We start from the raw sequence: 20,213 nt of genomic DNA on the forward strand, positions 1-20,213 counted from the left end.
CAAGAAGAAAGGCAGGAAAAGAGCAGGATTAGAATGAAGACTTTTCAGAGAAAAAAGGACATGAGGTAGGACTTTTCTGAAGCTGGGCTTCTCTTTCTCTCTTTCTTGCTCACTTGCTTCGCTCTCTCTCTTTCTCTCTGGAGTTCCGTCAGGTATGGTTTTCTTTAGCCTTCTACTCACAACCATTTCTGGGTCCAACCATTTGTGAATAATAGCAGGATTCACATTTTTTGTTTCATACATTCATAAATAGTAAGCCTTCACCACCTAGTCATGAAGGAACACGCAAGGATACGTTCTTGAGGCAACGAGTTCTCCGATTTTGTAAATCAACTATACAAAACTCCGAACTCAGGGATGAGGATCAGGGATGAGGATGCTAATCAATTGACCACTTGAGCAACAGATAACTAACGCTGCTGCAGCTGCTGACTCACGTCAGCAGTGTGCGAGTGAGAAGGGGAGTAATCATTAACACTCATTTTCTCTCACTCAGGCTCTGTTTTCAATAAACATCATGTAACTTATGTAATCTTCATAATAACACTTTGAAATAAATACTGTTATTGCCCCATATTTTACAGAAAGAAAACTAAGCCAAAGCAGGTTAAATAATTTGTCTTAATTTACAGTGTTGGTAGATATCAAAGAAAATATAGTAGTAATAGAACAAACAAACAAACAAAGCTCTAAATTGCAACAGCAATTTCAAAAGAAAATAGCACCAACAAACCTGGTAAATTTCTGTAGATTCCCCACACCACCACCACCACCCCCCAACCTCAAGTAGCACAGATTTTCCTAGTGAATCTTTTTTAGCGGACAGAACATTTCAAACCCGTGTCTAAAAGATGGATGGAGTTCTCAGGAATCCCAGTGCCTAAAGCTATGATGCCAGAACCTGATTCTGGCTCTTTTCTTGGTGTTATTCACCATTCAGTGTAAAATGTAACTTGCACTAATTATAAAATTAAGGATGCAAGGAGTTAAAGGATTCTGTTCTCCTTCAATCGGATTAGATGTATATCTAAATCCCAGTAAATGGGGATAAATGGCTTGGACACTCTGCCCAACTACCTCATTCCATTTTTTCACTTACTTATTTGATGATTCTGTAGTAAAGACTGTATGCAGGCATTCAGTTAAGTTATAAGTGTTATACCTTATATGTGCTTGCTGTTCCCCTAAGACCACAGGAGACAAGCTACCAAGAAGCAGCACTCCTTAGATTACTGATTCCTCCAAAGTGTGATTCCAAAAGAACATATGCAAATTACTTTTTTCAACATATCTCCTTTCCTACTATTTTCTTGCTCCTGTAGATTGGCATGTTCAAGTTTAGGCTTTATCTCACAACTATAAATGTAACACCTTGACATTAATAGAAATTACATGTCAATATGAGATCTGGCAAGAATGGTGCTACCCCATAAATCTGATGAGAAGAGTAAAATTTCTCTCCATGTACCAGCACTGGCAATTAGGTTTGATTGAAAAATGAGCTGTTCTCACTGGCGCTAGAAGTAGCAGATCTCAAGTACTCATATATCACTAAATAGCTAATAACAGGTATTGTATATATCATTAAATAATCATAACAATTACTCTTCTTCAATAGGTCTAGCGTACCTTGTGTACTGCAGCTGAGTAAATCACCGTACTTCATGGGTTCCTGTTTTACTTTAAAAAACAAAGACTGTAAATAATGTAAGCTGTTAGCTATCACACAACTCGTATCATTAGTAGAAGGGATATTTATAGAATCCTAAGCAAATGTACTATTACAGAAAAAGAATGAAAGGAAGACATCAAAGGCATGGACATAAATATTAGCAGGAGAAACAGTGAGTAATGCAGAAGATGAAATATCATCCAACCAGATTTTGCATAACTATTCTTCCAACCAACTAATACGTTGATGTCTAGAAGTTGATTTACACGTAGATATTTTGGTGGAAAAATATGTCCTGAGTCTAGTGTTATCAGTTGCTAGGCTGATATAGAAAAGTCTGTTTATCTCAGAATAAGAATAAAATATTTAGTTAAGTATTAACAGTTCTGTGAAATTGTATTCATATGTAACTTTTACTTTTTAAATTTTTCTTTCCTGATATCATATATCATGCATCCTAAAATGTACCTTATATTTCAAAATAATTTTTGGAACGATGTGCCAGACAACGTAAAGGAGTAGTACAAAGGAGCCAGCTCAATTCTTTTAAAAGACTTTCCTGGGAGTTGTACAGAATAACTTCTATGTACATGTAAATGGTCAAAACCCTCATTTAAAGGAGGCTGAAAATATAGTAGTCAAATGAGCACAGTATCATATTTACTTCGATTAGTGTTAGGGTTTCCTCTCCTAATAATGGCTTAATTCATTATTCTTGAACAATGTGCTCTCCAATAACAACTAAACATATTGGAGGAAAGTCATAGATTAGATCGATAGATGATAGATGGATGGATGGATAGATAGATAGATAGATAGATAGATAGATAGATAGATACAGATATAGGGGTGCACACACACACACACACACACACACACACACAATATTTGAATGAATTGAAGAGTTGCTAAAGCAGTGAGGAGGAGTAATGGGGCCAAGATATATAGGAGGAGAAAAATCCAGTGATTTTAGCCAGGGATTTGGGCTGCTGAGTTCCAGTTCCTATCTCAGTGGCTGAGAAGCTCAATAAAACTTCTCACATATCTATGGGGTTTGTGGGACACAGAAAGGTAAGCAAGATAAACACCTCAGATGTTTGGTTGTAACCAAAATAACGGAATGGTACAGATGAAATTATTCAGTCCCTACATTAAATAAAACCCAGCTTTAAATAACCTTAATCCCAAATTGGATTAAGATTATCTGAGATTTCTAGCGCTGCTAGCCTAACTGTATATCTGAAGAAGTAAATTCTTTCCTGAGGAAAATAGTTCATTTAAAGCTATGTATTATCTCTATAAGTTTCATATTTAGCATCTGGATCTCATTAAAAAACTACTCAGGCACATAAGAAGATCACACATTTTGTTTTGTTTTTCAAAAAAAAAACACAGATTAAACAGGCAAGTCCACAGGGATTATAGTTACAACGTGATTATGGAATAAATCAAAGCTTTGAAAATTTCAACAGAAAAGTAAAAACTATATATAAAAATAAAAACAAATTGAATTTATATAAATAAAAATACAACTATTGAAACCAAAATCAACAGAGAGATTTATCAACATTAGACACAGACCAAGAGAGAACTATTGAACTAGAATTTAGAAAAGAAGAGAATATCCAGATTAAAGCAAGTAGAAACAAAATGATGGGTATTGTAAAGAAAAAGCATACAGTCCATATGGAATGTTGCAAAGGTCTAGCATGCCTGTAATTGAAATCCAATAAGGTGAGTGGGGAGAGAGAAGGGGCAAAGATAGTGACAGTGAATTTTTCCCAAACTGATGAATGTCATCAAGGCACATATTCAATAAGAACAAAATACCATATCAGGAATAATGCCAAGAAAATCCACATAAGAACATCATGGCAAAGTTGGTCAAAGCCAAAAAACAAAGAGAAAATCTTATAAACAGCACATAAACTTCTATAGCACCTGTAAAGGAGCCACAGTGAGAGTTACAGCTAACTTCTTCACAGAAACACTTGAAAAAAGAAAACAGGCTCATGATGCTTTTAGTAAGTTAAAAGCTTACAACTTCAAATTTTAAATTGTCTATTCAGAAAAAAATTTAGAAAGAAAAATATTTTTCAAAAAAAGGCAAGAGGTGAGGAAACCCAGGCTCCCAGTCACAGAGGTAGTGACATAATGGAAGCAGGGAGACCAGTCACATAGCAGCAGCCGCACTCGCGCGGTGAATGTACCAAGCACTGCAAGATTATTGTGGGTGGACCGAATGGATCTAAGTGACTCTGACCCCATGGCTACGTCCGATATGGGGTTACTCCCTCAAGTTGTGTTAACTAAGCAGCCCCTCTCCTAATTACCTTGGGGCAATCGTTTTCCCTGTGAAAATGATTTTTAGGACAACACCTCTTTTTTTTTCTTTTTTCTTAAGCAGAGAGGAATCTGAATATCAAAGATTTTGGCGTTTATGGTCAAACGTAATATGAAAGACATTAACAATGTTTCAGCTAAATATATATGTATATATATTTAGCTGAAACATTGATATATATATATATATATATATATATATATATATATATTTTTTTTTTTTTTTTTTTTTTTTTTTTTTTTTCAAAATCAAAGGAATAAAAATGCTGCCTGGGTCTTATAAATGTGTTTTAGGTCATGTAAATCATGTGAAAAGTTGAAATTAGAAATGGATTTTTTTGTTTCCCGGGGATCACTATATACGATTTTCAGCTGCAGAAATTTCCTTTCTCTTGAGCTCTAGGCAACCATTCCTGCAAACTGTAATCTGTTCTCCTATATTATGTGTAAGAATTGTTGCTGAGGTCAATGTCTCAGAGATATAAAATGTAGGAAGAATCGTCTCCTGTGCTTAATATGCGTCTTCTGTTAGGAATATTAGGCTGAAATAGTTTAATATCAAATATAGAACTAATTCTGTACATCCTTTCTGATTGCTAGAAAATTGGTAACTCTCATCCATCAAAAATTATTTTCTAACATAATTTTTCCTCCAAACCTGCTGTAGGGCTTTTTATATTATTTTAAGAAGCATCTTTGCTGTTCCATTCATCATGGGATGTGAAAAGAACTAAGTTTTAACTTTTTTTTCCTGGAGTTCTTGGTTATTTTTTATAATAAGTCTTTGGGTTATATTTTATTTGTGAAGTAAACTCTAAAGCAACTTTGAACAACTTCTAAGAATCATTCGGTTTTAGAATGGAGAAAGGCCTTTTCCATATTCTTAGTTTAATAGGCTTCTGATGTGTCAAACTGCCAGGCCAAGTGCCGTAATCTGTGAGCATGACTTCATCTAATCATTAATAATACTGAACATCATCTATGGAGCAGGAACTATGTTAAATTCTAGGCAAACAATAGTCAACAAAACTGATGGGTTCTTGCTCATAAGGAGCCTCAGTCTAGTGAGAGCAAAAGTCCATTCATCTAAGGTCCCTCACTCCACTGAGCTCCTGATGAGATTTAGGGAAGATTCCAGATTCTGCATTTAAGAATATTTATCTTGAAGGTGAAAGTCTGATATTTCCTCTGTGGCTTTAGATTTGCATGTGTATTGCCTGTGGGCTTGGTGTCAAGCTTGTATCTGTGAGGCATTTGTATCTAAACGTTTTTTTTTTAAGTTTTCTCACAAAGTGACCCACAGACTTTAACTTTAAATCCTACTCTGTCTGTATCAGGCACTTTAATGTGTGAGTGTGCACACACAAGTGTGCATGTGTTTTTGCCTGGACCCTTTGAGCCTCTGAAGTGTCTCCTAAAGGCAGATTCGTATGACCTATTTACAAATGAGGGAATTGAGACTGAGTGACAACTCGATCCTGGTCAAACAGATGGCAAGTGGTGGACCCAGGACTCAAGTTCAGGACGGTGTGATTCAACAACCTGCACCCTCCCCCCCCCATCCACCACACCACTGTCTCTTTCGCTTCTGCCTCTTTTAGCCCCCTCCCATTTATCCTTGTGGAATAGGGCAGCTTTCATCCATTTCTCATCCTGAGACCAAAATTATACTTTTGGTGCCTCCAGTTACTCTCTAGTTTTGTCTTTCTCATTGAAAAAAAAAAATAAAAAAAATAAAACACAGAAAGCATAAAATGGGAAATTAAATTAAGTCTATATATTCAACTTAGATTGCATATGTGGGAATTTTTTGTGTATATAATACTGCAAGATAAAGTAAAGTACACAAGGCCCCAAACTGAGAATCCAAACATAGTGTTATAAACTGAGTTATGCTCCCCCACAATTAATATGTTGAAACCCTAATTTTCAGTGTCACTGCATTCCAATTTGGAGATTGGGTCTTTAAAGGGGTAAGGTTAAATGATATCACAAGAGTGGGCCCTAACCCAATAGGATTTTAAGAAGACACACCAGTGATGCAGACACATAGAAAAAAGGTCATGTGAGGACACACATTGAGAAAATAGCCATATGCAAGCCAAGGAGGAAGGCCACTGGAAAAACCAACCCTGTTGACACCTTGATCTTAGACTTTCAACCTTCAGAACTACGAGAAAATAAATTCCTGTTGTTTAAGCCACCCAGCCTATGGCATTTTGTTATGCCAGCCCTAACAGACCAAGTCACATAAAAACTCTATAAAAAGAAAAGAAATGACACTGTCAGTTGTAAGGATGTTGGGATAAAGGAAGAATAAGTGCACAATACAAGGAAGACAAAACATCATGAAAGGCAGCCAGTAGCTTCATAGATACTATCAGCAATTAAACTCTCTCACTCACAGCATTTTACTAATGTCTCATCCTGTGGGTCATTCAGAGTCCAAGTTCCTCACGCAGCTCAAGCTCTTTATGTGCGGCTCACAACCAGCACCATCCTGATGTAACTATAGAGATTATCTTATCCTAGATATCTGCCTTATGCTTCCTCACCTGACCATGTAAGTGAACCCACTCCTGGCTCAACAGTGGAAATGGTAGCTGAGCCCCCGCTCTGTGGTGAGCAGAGGACATCTGTGGGCTCTTCACCCAGGTGCTTTGTCTGGTGCTCCAGTGGGCATTCTATCACACAGAAGAGAGATCTCTCTTTCACTTGGAGAGTCTTCGGCCGGGTTTTCTAGCCAATCTTTGTGAGGCACTGGGGTGCTTCTCTGATAGGTCTAGTCTACACTAGGTGCCATGGAGTCAGTGGTTGAAAACTGAAAGGCTTCTACAGTAGGGTGAGTGGTGGGGAGGTCTGCTATCTCATTGAACACCGGAACTCTGTTTTGGTGACCGTGGCCTGCCTCACAAGTCAGTCATCGTGTCTTGGTCGTTGAAGACCTGATTTTATCCACTGACAAAACCCCTAGTAAAGTATTTCTGGTGCCTTCCACCATATACCCCGGAAAATTAGTTATACTACCTTATTCATACATAAAATGTGTGATAAACCATTGGTGGTCCAGTCTATAAGGCACTCACAACTTTTACCTCCCTAAGCCTCGGTCTCTTCACTTGTAAAACTGAGATAATAACAGCTAACTCTCAGGATTATTTGAAAGAAATATATGAGTCAATATGCTAAGGTACTTAGAACACTGTGTAGTATATGTAAGGCATCCAATACATAGAAGCTAATGATAATGCAATTATTTTAAATGGACATCTAAATTAAGGCTTCTTAGTTGAATAAAAATATTAGCAGGATACTCTATAATTATAAGACAGGCTACAGCTACCTCCATTGTTACCAAAGGGCTATTTCCAGGGTGGCGACTGCTGTGCTGAGGTAGAATGGCTAGTCTCTCTCACAGTCCACCAGGTGACGCCAACAGGTACCCTGGTGGAGAGAGACTCTACTTCTTGTTCCCCATTCTCCTCACCCCTCTGTAACTAAGGATCAGAGCTAAATGTGAAAGAATTGTCTTTTTGATTTGCAATTTCAAGGGTGTGATGGCTCCCCAACAAAATCCCAAAGGTTCACCTTTTCTTTTAAATGCTCTGCTGATGAGGACATGCCATGACCTTTACCACAGAATGCCACAGATATAAAAAACCATCTAGGGGAGATATTTTGAATATACAAGAGTAATCTTAGGAAGAATTCATTCTTTTTTAAAGCAGAACCCTCCGCTCATTTCCTTTAGCTGGGGATATTGTGAATAATGTGCAAGAGTTCAGGAATAATTAAGAATAATGGCAGTGTCAACCTTAGGACAAGTGATAAATCTTAGTTTGTTTATGACTTAGAATTTTATTAATGCTCAGTTGAAACACTACTTCTGAGTTGTAATTAAAACATACTAGAGTAATGCTTTAGCTTTAGAAAATACAGAGACAGACTTCCAAAAATGTTCAGAAATTTCCTTCCAGGGGGCATAAAGTAAACTTTGATATTCCACAGATTATTTTAAAGCATGTACAACTACAAGCCTTTTCTAAAATATTCCATTTACTTTTAAATATGCATATGCCCTAGGTGCCTAATGTCTATACTGATGATAGAGTCTGCATTCCAGGTACTGATGGAGAGGTGGATTGAAGATATTTATACATAAATAATTACCAAAAAAAGAAAACACGTTATCAGTACAAAAATAACATTCCACACAAAGTGTGTGGGAATGTATAAGTTGTGGTTCTTGAATCGTCCTTCTAAGAAAGAAAATGACACGTCCTCAGCCCTAGAAATTCTGATTTGTCTTGCTGTGTGACCTAGCATAGGTATTTGTTTTTTTCAGTTTCACAGATAATGTCTATGTGCAGCCAAGATGGAGAACCACCACCTAACAGGTATCAGTCCTGCTGAACGTCCTTATTCTTGGCAGTAGTAGCTTTATGATGTCTCCCAGGGAAAAGACAATGGAAATGTTTCCTATTTAGGTTTAAGGATGTCATCATGACAGAACACTAGGCCCTACTATGTCTGTATGGAGCTACTCATTTCACAGGGGGAGAGAAGGTGACTAAAACTAGCCATATATATTCAGAGACCAGGATTTCATCATTCGAATCTCAAGTCTTCAATCTGAGTTGTGAGAATCGGACACTGCTGACCTATAAAATTAACAAGTATAGAAAATGGTGGAGAAAATATTTATTACATTGGTCCAGGATCTGCTCCACAGCTTGGCTTTCAGACTGGGGGAAGGAGGATGAAGGGACTGCTGAGTAAACTCAGCAAGGAGTTTACAATGGCAACTTGCAGAAATTTATCACCTACGGTGTGGTGTGGCTACAAGAAGTTGGGAATAGGGTAGGGCAGAGACTGGCTTTAATGAGTGGAAGGAAGGAGAATTTTATTGGGAACAAAACTATTCAATTTATGTTTTCTTATATTTTTTTGGTTTCTTTTCTTAAAAGCCCTACATAGTTATTAGGCATTATATTAGCTGGATATTTTTATTGACATCATTTACCAAATTGAGGAAATCCCTCTCTATTCCTAGTTTTCTGAGAGTTTTTTTAATGAATTCATGTTGGACTCTGTCAAATAATTTTTCTATATCAGATGATATTTTTAAAAATGTGGTAAATAGAGGGACGCTATCAAGTTGGATCAGGCTATGTTTGATGTTTTATTAAGAGTCAGTTCACTTCTGATTTGTCCCTCTTCCTCATGCAAGGACTTCCTTGACTCTTTATTCAAAGCTAATATGTCTCTATGTCCTTATCCCAAAAATGAATGAAGAATATTCAGTTCTGCCCTTCAGCTATTTGAACTTTGTTCTTTAGCCCCGTTCTTTGAAGCTTCAATAGGACAAGAGTCTGACGGAGAGACAAAGCATGTGCTTGAGGCAGCCGGCCTCTACCTCTGGCACAACTTTGCCTAAGAAGCACTGAAAGATTATAAGAACTTTTTTCTGCCTTTTAGATGATGTTTTTCCAGTCCTTAAGCCAACTGAGTATAGCCTCAGAGCCCAGAAAATGTCCCATGGGGGAAAACTGGCTGCTTTCTCAAGGGTCTACAAGTTTGCTGTCTGTAACCTCATGCCCATTGGTCTACCAATGTCTTACTAATTTTTTTCTCCCATTTTATTAAATCTGTGTGAACCAAATAATACTCAGCCCAAAACTCTGCAAAGGCCCTAGTAATGGCCAACTGAACCAGATGAGCTCTCTTGTTTCCAGAATGTCAATTCATTTGCTCCTTGTAGCTTACATGACACTCTGATTTATTTAAAATGAATTTGTGTAATTTATACAGCTTCTCTGAGGTGTTGCAGGGGGTGAACTGGATGGCTGCTGTAACCTACTGTACCCTACGTGGAAGAAGAAGACATCTCCTAGTACACACAAGTTCGGGGTTTCTTGGGACTTAAGTGTAGGTGCTCTTTTAAATCTACATATTTTTTAGGTGAGCTCATCTTTCCAGTACTTTCACATTTATTTTGCCAGATGAGGCCCATCTTCTGAGCTCCACCCTGTTAAAGAAAATGGCCCTTATAGCTTGCCTATGGTGATGTTACAAAGCACCTCAAATTCTACAAGTCTTTTTTTTTTTTTTTTTTATTTACCTTTAACTGGGCCTGTTGTATATTTCTGGAGAATAGTAACATCATCCACGTGCAGTATTTCCATGCACTTCCCAGAAGCCTGCAAGTTTTTGACTTTTCTCTCCCTGACACCCCCAATCTAGGGCACCACCATATCTTCATTATTTTACCACTTAAATATGTCTTGACTCCATCTAATCCTCTGTATGAGTACTACCTTCCTCCTAGTCCTTGCCGCCATCACTGTAACCTTTGCAGCAGCTACATAGTCCTTCCGGTTTCTAAGCTTGCTCTTCTCCACTTTTTTCTTCAGCTTGTCTTGTCTGTTTAGGGTGCTAGCACAGAATGCTATAGACCTAGTGGCTTATAAACAACAGAAATTTATTCTCGCAGCTCTGGAGGCTGGAAGTACAAGACCAAGTTGCCAGCATATTCACTGGTGAGAGCCCACTTGCTGTTCTTGCTACGTCCTCCTCACCAGTGGAAGTGCTCTCCACTGTCTCTTTTATAAGAACAGTAATGTATCAATGAAGTTTGGAGCAGATGCTTTCAATTAACCATGTCACTTCAGGGACTGTAGGGAACGATCAGGTGATAAAGGATCTCAAGGCACATAAACCTTTGCAATTAGATCTCCCTAAATCTGAGAGTGGTGGTCAAGAAAGTAACCCCATACACTTTTCAGCTGTAGCATTTTTCATCCAAACTGCTCCTCATGTCTGATGAATCCATGCTAGTGGTTGTTGTGGCCTCTAAATCTAAACTGACTGCAACCCCTTGGAACTAAATTTATGACACAAGAAGTCACTTTGTAGTTTACAGTTTAGTATGCTCAGTTGACTCTAATGGTCCTTTATTCCTTTCTGCAGCAAACCTAAGGAATTTCCATGATTGAAGATAAAAGTAAACTTTGTGTGTCTTTACCTTTTTAGCTTTATTTTCTGTTGCTTGGTCCATATGCTGCCAACTAAACACAAACATATTTTTCTAATCTGCTCTTAGATAAGTTTTTTCTGCTTTTCTCCCTTTGGTCTACAAAGACAAGACCAAATGCAAAAGGGGCCACCTATTCTACTGCTTATGTCCATTCCACATTAAGTTGATAAATCACATAAGCAAAAGTCATTTGTTAAAAACATACTCATTGGAAGCAGAATTATTTTATCATGTACACAGATTGCTGGATTCGTTTGCCTGTTTTTACTAAATATGTCATCAAACCCTGATTTGCAAGAAATGTAATACAAAAGGAACAAAATCAAATTAAACAAAGTTCTTCTGTCTTGTAATAGTACTTCTGAAGAAATATAATTACACCTGACTTCCATACCATAAATACCATTATGTTGAATTCCATAGTCAAATATGCACTGACATATTTCAAAATAGACATAATATTCAGTGGTTACATTTTGTTAACACTCATGATTTCAGAATAGTGAATATTTTCTAATCATATCCACAACCCCTTCCCAGGCCTCTCTCCTGCTGATGAAGAAAAAAATAAGAATAATCTTCTTTAATAAAGACAAAAATCTGTGTTTGTCTCTTGAGTTTCTAATTAAACTCCAGGTACAAAGGAACCACTTTTTACATACCACTAGCATGCTACATTAAGTAATACTTTACTATATATTTCTGTAAAAAACTACTAGATATCTCCCTCTAACCAATCTTGGAATTAAAATTCCTTAGTCCTCCTGAAAATTAAAGAAAAAATTTTAATCCTTTCCAAAAAGTATTATAATGCTTGCCACTGAGGCCACGATAGCAAATCTTTCCTTTTAACAAACTTGTTATATTCATTTAGAGAATGATGGTAAGTACATCCTCTCTGTAAAAATTCACTGTGAAACTTTCTCTCAGCTTCATTATGAGACTTGTTTCTGCATCTCTTAAATGTTGTTTAACTTTGTATCTTGTGAACGCTGTAATTCATGCGCTAATCATATTTTCTCTTGGCTTCGGTTTTTAGGCACCTCTAAAACCAAAATGTAGCCCACTGTCATGCAGAGAGTCATGTGGGGTCTCAGCTCCCACTCCCCACATAAGAATGCAGGACATGGTGAGGACAAACAGGAACACCCATGGAGCCATAGATAGGGGAGTCATACCACTATAGTCTCACTCGCGTCTGGGTTGGAGGCATAGGAAGCAGGAGCCACACAATCTGCAACCTGCCGTCAGCTTCTCCGCCAACCAACCAACCCCACTTGTTAGCTGCAATTCACCGTGCTAACGGCAATCCGCTCTTGCTAGCTCAGCCACCATCTTCTTGCTAGCTCCCATTTTCTGCTAGCATAGCCACAGCAGTTATATTAGTGGCCAATGGCTCACTGATTACAGCTGATGGCCAACAAGCCACAGCTGATGGTCATCCAATCACAGTTGATGGCCATTTACTACCTGAGCCAGCATCTTTCCACGTGAGGCCAAGAGCCTGGAAACTGCACTCCTGGCTCTGTCCCCACACCCACCTAGCACTGGAACATGATTTTTCACCTGTCTTTTGAATATTTGTCACTCTCTTCACTTGGGCTTGGGTGTTTTTCCTGAGTGTTATTTATTTGTTTGTTTGTTTGTTTGTTTTAATTGAATGCCCTTTAATGTTACTTATGACAATTAGAAATGTAAATTCCAAAATATTTTATTGTATACAATTTCTATCTTCAATCTTTTAAACTAGGTTTTAAAACCACCATTAGACTAATTCTTTCTTATTAGAAATATACCATAAAGACCATAAGCAGAAGTTGGAAGTTGGTTAATCCTGACAGTTTACAAAGGTTTTGTTTATTTGTTTCCTCTTGCAGACTTACTTGCATAAATACACACACACACACACACACACACACACACACACACACACACAGGGTGCCAAAAATGTATACACATTTCACATTTTAAGAAAGGAAAAACTGTATTAAAATTGTAATACTCAGTATAAACCGATAACAAAAAATGAATACAAGTCATGTTTGACTTCTGCAATTACAAATGGTGCTCAAAATGGTCACCATCAGTGTAATTTTAGTAGTTTTTTTCCTTTCTTAAAATGTGTATACATTTTTTGGCACCATCTGTACATATTATATATTATATATATTATATATTAATATACATATTATATTATAATATATTATATATACATATATAATATGTAATATATATTGCATATTATATATAATATACAGTATGTAATATATATTATATATTGTATTATATATATTCTTTCTTGTATAAATATTGTCACATCAAGCCACAGAAATTCACAGAAATGAGCAGTCTGGTCTCTTGGATGGCAGAAGCTGCCTGGATAGAAAGAAAAGCTGTTTGAAGACGGAGTTTTTGAAAGAGTCTTTGGAAGACACCAAGACAATTGTCAAGACATATTTACTTCACTTTTAGATTCTCATAGACCTTAAACTCCACCAACCATTTAATATATCAATTCATCCTACAAAGAATCAAATCTCTTGATAAAACACCTAACCCTGATGTTTTGAAAATGAGGCAAGGATGAAGATAGGCAAGGATTAAAGTCAGAACAAATGTCAGATGGCTGTCCTTGATAAACATTTCTGGTGAGTCATTTCTTGATATCTTCCTATTATAATAGGGAAATTTCCAGGTATAAGTTAGGCTTCTCTCCTAACCCTCCTGGCCTGACTGGAAATATTCTCAGCAGGACCTACATTTTCTCCCCTAGCTTTGTTGAGATATAATTTAAAAATAAAAATTGTATAAATTTAAGGTGTACAACATGATGATTTGAGATATGTATACTTTGACTATCACACTTGAGACATCATTATAGATCACTCAAGTCATTTAAATATGTTTCTTCAATTTGATTAAAAGAGAAGGGTTCATTTTTTTTGGGGGGTTGTTTGTTTTGTTTTATTTTATTTTTTAAAATAACATCTTTACTGATATACAAGAAAAAGTTTGTTTTTAATTAAAAATAATTGTTTGTTCTGTTTTTGCCCATAACAAAAAAATCAGGGTGAGAGACGAGAGAGAAAGAAAAATGGGGAGAGAGAGAGAGAGAGATTTCCAATATCAAGAATGAATGAGCAGCCATCACTATAGATGATGTGAGTTAATATGATAGACAATTAATTGTTTGCCAAACATTTGACAACTTATACGAAATGGGTTAAGTTTCTTGAAAAATATAACATCATAACTATAAGTCCAATTAAAATTTTAAAAGGCCAATTTTTTTTACTAGCCATATATCTATTAAAGGAAATTATTTCATAAAACACGCCCACAGAGAAAATTCCAGGAAGAGATAGTGCCATTGAATAATACTACCAATCACTGAATAAAGAAAGACTACTAATTCTACACAAACTATTCCAGAAAATAAAAAAAGAAAAATATTTCTGACACCAGCCTTATTGTAACAAAACCACAGAGGTATTACATGTAAAGAAAACGACATATTAATATTCTTCATGAACCTAAATGAAAAAAATTCTTAAGATATCAGCAATTCAATCCAGCCAAATAAAAAGTAATTATTTACCTTGACCAGGGAATAAAACCTTGATTCAACATTTAAAAATCAAAACATTTAAGTCATTGTATCAATAGATAAAAAAGAAAAGAAAAGAAACATTTGAATGTCTGCATTCATTGAAGTTTCTATTATCCTATAGGGAAGTTTTGGCAAGAGAAAGTGCTGCAGGTGAAAGTCTCTTTCAAAGTCTCTCCCCCTTGAACTTGCAGGTGGGGACAAGAAGAGTATACTGGGATACCTCATATATTTGCCTACCTTGTTTCTAAAACTTCCTGGAAGACTTCTAGCCACTAATACATTAAAAAAAAAAATCTGTCATGTAAATTTAATTTGCTAAAAAGCTTAGGAATAAATAACCAAAACCACTTTCTAATCAGTATTTTAAGGTGGCACAATTATGTGAGGCTACCCTGGAGGACGAGTTGGAGAGTTGGACCTTAATACCTTTGACATCCTGCCCTGCACCCGCCCACACACCTTCATCCATTCCTTTGAGGCTTCAATTTAAAAAAGAGTTTCTTTTACCAATGAGGGCTGAGACACAATTGATCATGTCTCCCTTTGAAAGCTCTGACCTCCAGAGGCCAGGGTCCACAATTTAATTTAGCACCTGGACATCCATATTCATTTCTTTTCATTTGATATCACCAGAATGGCCTTCCTGGGAAGGGCAGATTTCTAATAGCAAAGCCCTTAAGGTGACTTATGACATCTAGGGTTCATTTAGAATGATGTCATTGGAGCTCCCATCTCTATCCCTAGCCCATGATGGAGAAAGCTGCATTTCACATTTTAATATTTTGGAGATTACAATAGACAAATAAATGAAGGAGATGACATAGCTATAGCTATAGATAGAGATAGAGATAGAGATAGAGATAGAGATAGAGATAGAGATAGAGATAGAGATAGAGATAGAGATAGAGATAGAGATAGAGATAGTTATAGATACAGAAAGAAGGAAGAGGAGAAGGGGGAAGGGGAAGAAGAACAGAAAGAGGAGAGAGAGAGGTTTACACGCATAGGATAGAGAAATGTGAGAGGGAATGTATGAGATTTAGAAGTGCTATGACAATGAAACCATGTTCGTCCCTAATCACAAGAGTGTAAATTTCTGTATAGATTGAGTTCTCTATGGATAAAGAAAAAAGGAATTGAAATGAGAATCAAGTCACAGAAGCAGGGAAATTGGTCATTGTTGAACCTGGTGATGTAGTCAACTGAAGTCCAGGTTAAGTTGTCTCTAGAAGAGCTTTTCACAGGTAATGATTACTCACACTAAGCCTCTGGGGTATATTCTTAAGAGAGGTTATTAATGGAATAGCTTGGAAGCTGTCACAGGTGGAGAGAGGGGTCTATGTGAACTGAGCTCTCAATGCGGCCAAATAACTAAGTTCTAGCTCTGGGGTCTTTGACTCCTTCCCCCACTCTGGATCCTGAGGCCAGCTTTGATTGCTGAGAATTCCATAATGCCACTTCTAGAAAAAAATGTCTTGGGGCAAAGAGTATCAGGTTCCTATTCATTGGGTGACGAATTGATAGTTCTAATTGCACACCTCCAAGAATTTATTTGTATGAGGCCATGTTTATAGTTTCTGTAATGTTAGTTTTTAAGTCTCCTATTGGCAGCAGCTCTAGAAAATGTGGAAGTTGATGCAGAACGGCTGTTTTGAAGGAACCATGAACTTGGAAGAAAGAGGTAGAAGAAGACCACTAAGTAATAACAGATCTGGAAGAAAGGGAGTTAGAAATTGAATGCAGGACTCCACAGGCTGGAGTCGTGAAAAGAAAGCATGTGAGGAATATAAGAGGTCTGGTTATAAACCGGGTTGAAAAGGAAGGAGCAAGGAGGCCCAAGATAATCAGCAGTCCTTACTATATCTCAAACTGCAGAATTTTCTTTGTCATCAGTCTGGTTACTGTCCTCAGCCAAAGACCGAAGACATTTCCTTCCTTAGTCAGCAAAAGCAGGTTGCTGTACAAGCACACACATAGCCACCGCCATCATTTACTAAGTGCATGGTATGTTCCAGGATCTCTATACAGTTCTGTATAAGCACATTATTGAATTCTCACCATGATTCTGTGAGGCAGTGCTATTATCAATCATGTTGAGAGAAGGGGAAACTGAGCCTTAGAGAAACTGACCTTCAGAAATAATTTGCCTAAAATTTCACCACTAATGTCTGTCAGTGGTGGTGTTTGAATCTAGATCCACATTGTCAGAAATATCTTACTTCACGGACTATATAACAAAGATATTGTTGCTATTAGGCTACTTTTGAGACAATTGGAACCAAAGAATTCCTTTCTCATCTTTAGGGTAAATGCTTTCTGTGGAAGAGAGAGGGGACAAGCGTTCCAGGGCTATGTTGTATCCTATCAAGGAGGGCCTTTTGGGCAGCTTGCCACAGAGTGTGAGCGCCCATACAATTAACAGAACATTATGGTAGTGAACTCTGCCTTTGAAACAGAAATACGCTTTCGAAAGCAGTGGTAGAAGAGGCAGGGCTCAAAAAAAGTGAGCAGTTTTGAAGCAGAAAAAAAAAGATTTATAAACAAAAACTCTATTAAAGTCATCAACTTTCCCTTGCTTAAGGTCAAAAAGTTACAGTGTGTTGGAACACTATATTACAAATGAGTTCCAACCATCATCTCTTTTCTTACTCTAGTCAGGTCTCTGCCTGGGGTCTTTCTATTTGATCATTGTTGTGTTAATGATGGTGAACCAATGAATAAGAATAAGCTACAATACCTACAGGTTTAAAATGGAGGTGGAGGGTGGAGGGACTACATGGTTGGGTACTGTTTTTACATCACGGAAGTCAATCTGATATAAAAACTATTGATGGATAGTTGAAGGTAAAGAAATCTGTCAGGAAAGGAAACGCAAGCACAGGAACCCTTCTTAAAAGGCAAAAGACTTGGAGAAAGAATTAAGTGAGGCAAGTTCCTCTCCAATGTGTGTCAGCCTACCTCATTGAGATCAGAGTTCTAATTCCCAGAAATTATGTTTCAAGGAAAATTAGCCTCTGTCATTTTCATATTGCATTAGAAAATAACTTTTTAAACCACTTAAGGAAACAAACACATGGCTAGAATTTGAATCTTATCAAAGACAGAGAATTCAGCCAGAATATGGGTGCCTGATTCAAGGCAGGTATATAAAATATTTTTGAACTTCCCCAGGGCAAGTACATCCAGAGCAAGCATTTAATAACTATGTGACTACAAGGAGGAATGGAAGGAAAGGAAGGGAAGGAGAGGGGGAAATGAATAGTCCGAAGTGTTATTATGGCCGGAAAAAGGGGTTCTTGGTGACAGGTGCAGGAAAGAATTCAAGACACACTGAATAAGCCAACCAAGCAGAGGATTTACTATATTAAAAGAAAGGAAGAGAGTACACTCCAAAAATAGTGGGAGTGGGCAGGCCAGGAGAAAAGCGACTGTTCTGAAGAACAAAGAGGCTTAGGAATGTATTACTTCTAAAATCTGGGCATAAAATATTCACATTTTAGGGATGGTGTTATAGGTGGTCCTAGATGGGTCCTCACTGACTACTCCTTCCCATCAGGGAGGTGGAATTCCCTTGTTTATATTTGGCTCTTGTCGTGACTGTCATGGTAACAGAGGCGAGTGGAAATTTTTCCCTGCCAGCAATACTAATAGTATTATAATCCATTACAATCAGCTAAACCTCACCTTGAGGGGCAAGATGGCGTCCTGGATCTGTCCTCAGATGCCAAAATCCAGTCTGATCAGTCTGGTAGCTATACCTTTTCTTAAGAATGATCTCATCTCCTCCTATTTTGTCTCCCATCACATCCTCCCTCCACTCCTCATCCCTCTCTCCCTATTATTTTCATTCTTTCTGCCCACAGAAACATTAGGAATTATAAGCATGTTCTGTAACTCTAGTGCCATCATTGTGTATCAGAATTTTGATCTATGATATGGTCATATCTTGGTGGGGGAAACACATCATTTTTGGTTCTATGAGGTTAGTTCTAGAAGGGATTTCAGTAATCAGCTACGCCATTGCTGATATTTACAGTAAGAAATTTGAGGATCAGGGAAATTTAATAATTAACTAAGGTTGTAACTCTAATCAATGCCAAAGCTAGGATTAAAATCCAGATTTCCTGACATTCTCTGAAGTGAACATTTGGACTCTTCCTTATTTTGAGCCCAGGTTCAAGGTCAATAAAATGTTAGTTTTATTTGCATTTCCTCCTGTTCTATTCATATTACGCATTACCTAATTTTATTCACTTTGTCCAATCATCTTTTGAATGCCAAGTGCGTTGCCGGGGACTAGGATTCAGCAATGAGTAAAGCAGTGTAATCTCTCCTCTTATTGGGTTTACAGTCTAATGGAAGCCAGATACTAAGCAAGTGTTTATAAGTGTAAAAGGTGCTTGGAAAGGTGGAGTCTAATAGGATCCTTGTCAGAACAGACTTTATTATTTCTACTTTACAGATGAAACCAAACCCTCTAGGAGATCTCTAGGTGAATGTTGGAGCAAGAATATGGGACTTTAATGGTTCAAGAGTCTTTACATCTTACACCTGACATGTGAATGTAAAGGATCTTAGGCTTATGTCAGTTTTTAACCATCTTAAAGTTAGATGACAACAAAACAATTACACCTTGTGATTACATGGAGTGCGCATGGGAGATAATCTCTCCATCTCAAGTTTAGCTGATTAGCAAACTTAATTCCATTTGCAACCTTAATTTCTCTTTGCTGTGTAACTCAACACATTCACAAGTTCAAGAGACTGTGACATGGACACTTTGACAGGCTGTTGTTTTGCCTATGTCTAGGCTCAAGGCCTAGAAACACTGTAGTGGTCATTTCTCACCTCTTGGGAAACCACTGGTTCTGAAGACAGAGAACTGAAAAATGCTTTTCCTGAGGCAAGTGTTGCTGTTCCCTGAAATACTTATTTAATATAACTGGCCCCTAACATACAATGAGGCAGCATTTTCTTTTCCTCACATGCCCACATCACCTATTCAGTTAAGCTTAGCCAGTGTGAATAAATAGAATACACAGTGTGTGCTGAGTATGCTGTGATGAGGACAATATCCTCTATCCCTGATATGGCAGGTCTCAGTTTTTCAAAGGGACACCATTATCCAGAAACACCAGCAACGCTCCACCTAATATCTATTTACCCATCCTTCCTAGACACGCTTTAATCTTGCTGATCCCAAAGAAATCACAGAAGAATAGCAGTGTTTCTCCATGTTGCTCAAAGTCTGGCCTGTGGATTACCTGCACAAAAATCACTTGGAGAATTACTTTCAATGTCACTGCTCTTCTTGTCATACCCAACATTGTTTTAAGTTAGAGTCTCAGAATCTTCTTTATAAAAATGAGTATCCCAGATGACACTTACTCCAGCATTCCAAGGCCACATGTGGAAAAACACTGGCAAATGCAGATAAAGTTGCCAAAAAAAATGGACTCTGTCCTTCGGATTAGAGAGAGTGTGGGGGGGGGGGGGGAGAAAAAGAGAGAGAGAGAGAGAGTGAGAGAGAGAAAGAGAGAGAGAGAATATCA

The sequence above is a fragment of the Rhinolophus sinicus genome, linkage group LG07, assembly GCF_036562045.2.
Source record: "Rhinolophus sinicus isolate RSC01 linkage group LG07, ASM3656204v1, whole genome shotgun sequence".
Lineage (NCBI taxonomy): Eukaryota > Metazoa > Chordata > Mammalia > Chiroptera > Rhinolophidae > Rhinolophus > Rhinolophus sinicus.